Genomic DNA, 3,011 nt, shown 5'->3' on the forward strand with positions numbered 1-3,011 from the left:
CATGGGAGGTATTTAACAGTGACTGATTTCTACCATATGTTTTCGAGGAGTTTTACGTTCAGCTGTGCTATTTTGTGCAGAAATAAGCGCAAGCTTGGGGATAGTGATGATTATTCTGTTTACTGCAAGGCCATGGATGGTGTCCAAGTTGTTAATGGCCTGGAGTGCAAGATGTCTTACAATTCCTCTGAGGTATTCAGGGGTTCCAGATTTTGAAATCTTTATATTGTGTTAAAACCACTTGTCTCTATGCATGCAATTTATTTATTTCTATATTATTCTTGCTGTACTTTTGTATATTGCATGACTATAATGTATATGCATTACAGGTACGTTATGTTCTTGACACAGAGATCTCTTTGTCCGTGTTTCGAAAGAAAAAGAAGATTATCTGATGTCGGCAGGCATCATGTCCCTGGTCAGGCACAATATTTAAACAAGAATGACTATTGAGGATGCAGCGTTACCATCACAAGTTTTTAACATGACTTTTTCCAAAGACAAGGTAAATTTGCTCTCTTGTCATTTATTTGGTTTACAATTAACGGAATTTTTGGCCATGTGCCAATTACTAATAAGCTGCCTTGTATGGATACTTACATCTGGTTAGGATTCACATCTGACTGTTGATCATGAGACCAATGGATATGAGTGGATAATTTAATAACTGGGTTATCATTCGAAGAAGACATGATAGGCTGATTTTTCAATTAATAGTTTTCAATTTTACGGCATATGTAAATACATAATCACTGTCACTCCCCTATTCCAAAACCAAGAGGGCGGGAGCACCACTCTCACATCTCAGCTTTCTCTGTACAGGAGCACTTTATGAAATATAACCACAGGCTAACTGCCAGTACTGGTTAAAATTTCTAACAAAGGGCTCTTTCTGTCTCTTTAATAACTACAATGTAACGAGAGGCATGTGTGTCATGAATGGTTAACTATAACATTCTTAGTATTATTATGGCTAAAGTTGGGGCTAATTGGTTCTTTGAAGTGACTCCATGTGCAACTTTAGACCTTGGACATGAAAGATAATGTCTCAATTCAATTATTTCACGGAAAAGGAAGCCTTCATGTGGAAAAACTTGAACCCTAATGCTTTCCTTGCCTTGAAGGCTTAAATCATCATTTAATCCACCCACTGTTCTTTCTCTGACACGCCTGAAGAAAATGCTCCAATAAATTTCCTTTTTCTTGGTTGTATTTAAATAGAATCTGGAACAACTTTCACTGTATTAATCTTAGCCTTGGTTGTATTTTAAAAATTTCTGCATTTACTAAGTTTCTTTGCAAATATTCTCTTATGGTAAAACCAATCTTTAGGAGATTCATGTCATGTACACTTTTAGATAGCATGACAAAATCGAGATATTATTGGATCTTTGTTAAATAAATGCTCCCTATGAATGGAGTTGCGTGAAAACTCACCTCTTTGTTTGCCATATAGCTATTGAACCGCCAAACTGGCAAAGCATAATTCCATCACTTCACGTTCAGTCTTTGCATCCTGATTTGGATTTTATTTCATCCTAATCTAATATTATCATTAAAATACTATGAAACCTGGTTTGTGAGTTATCTCTTGACCCAGTTTTCTTGTATAATTTCTATATCTTCAATTGCATATTAATGAGATTAAGATTGTTGCTGTCGGTTGCTCGCCTCTGTTATTGTTCTTTTGACAAGGGGCTAAACTCTGATATGTGGCTAATTTATCAAGGCAGTGTAGATGCGATGACCCGAGGATGCTATTGTGACTCCGATCGATCAATCGTTTTGAGAGCTCGTTCTCCGTTTGGAGGGCCCTCCCATTTGTTTTGCGAAGCAAATACAGTTCTTTCAGTCCACCTCTCTTTGACATGTTAGCAGCTTGCAGTTTCAATAGTTTTCAATAGAACATATATATACTCAACATCAGGCCAGAGTCTTGTTGATCTTCTGTCATAGATGATGTATATATATATATATATAATGAAGAACTTGTGGTCTTAATCTCATTATATTTCAATTGTGCCGTTGTTTTACTTATAAGGATGTTGGGAAATTAATGAACTTTTTCAGTTTAATCTTCATTTTCATATTTTCTGATGTCTGAGTTGATATATAATTAATGAATGCAGATCTGTGTGTGAACATGACAACAATGATACTACTTCAATACCAGATTTTTATTTCTATTAAAATTATTATTATTATTATTTTCATTCAACAACACCACACTGAGTTCAGATCATAATGATCATCCCTTCCAAACATCACATAAAAGGAAATAAACATCAAATTAAAGGTTCAAGCCCTAAACATTATTTAAGTTGGAGCTGTCTCACTCAATTTCCTCCAGCTTTTTCACTTCTTCTTGGCTGATGATTTTCCACCCTTAGCCTGCTTGCACCCACCATCATTAGTAATCAGAGTTAGCAGGGAAAATAAATAAATTAATTAAAAAAAACATTTATTTTGAAATTACTTATTATTATTATTATAATTTGAGGGAGGTGAGTAATTAAGTAAATCTTGATCTCTTTATTTTATAAAAAAAAAAAAATATTTGAATTTATTTTGAATTTTCAAGAATTTAAACACTCCCTACAAATAAAATAAAATAAAATAAACCTTCTTAGATTCAGAAGCCTTGGATTCAGTCTTCTTGGGAGCCTGCTTAGATGCTGAAGGGGCCTTAACATCAGCTCCCTTGGTACTACTATCAGAGATCCCAACTGGTCTAGTGGCCTTCATTGATGCCATCTCTCTAAACAAAAGAGCTTTTAAATAAAGTTTCAAGTTCTTGTGCTTTACTTGCTTTGATGAATTTCATTATGCATGCATTTAGTATTTATAGCACTAGAAATGCATACAAATCCCCATTGCAATCATGAGAATCAGAACCTAATCAAATTGCCAAAAAAGAGATCGAATATAATATATAGTTTCCATAGCATTAGATGCTTAATTATTTTCATGCCTTCATTTTTTTCCAAATGGAATATGGTTTGTGGTGTATT

General features: G+C 34.2%; 1 long non-coding RNA gene across 1 annotated transcript; it reads right to left on the bottom strand.

Moving 5' to 3' along the window:
* Window positions 1-2,156: 2,156 nt before the first annotated feature.
* On the bottom strand, window positions 2,157-2,810 carry LOC120259255. Its single transcript, XR_005536084.1, has 2 exons — window positions 2,623-2,810; window positions 2,157-2,391 (listed from the first exon to the last, which is right to left on the bottom strand). It is a non-coding gene; the product is annotated as an uncharacterized LOC120259255 (long non-coding RNA).
* Window positions 2,811-3,011: the final 201 nt, after the last annotated feature.

This window comes from Dioscorea cayenensis, chromosome 4 (genome assembly GCF_009730915.1).
Source record: "Dioscorea cayenensis subsp. rotundata cultivar TDr96_F1 chromosome 4, TDr96_F1_v2_PseudoChromosome.rev07_lg8_w22 25.fasta, whole genome shotgun sequence".
In the NCBI taxonomy this organism is placed as follows: domain Eukaryota; kingdom Viridiplantae; phylum Streptophyta; class Magnoliopsida; order Dioscoreales; family Dioscoreaceae; genus Dioscorea; species Dioscorea cayenensis.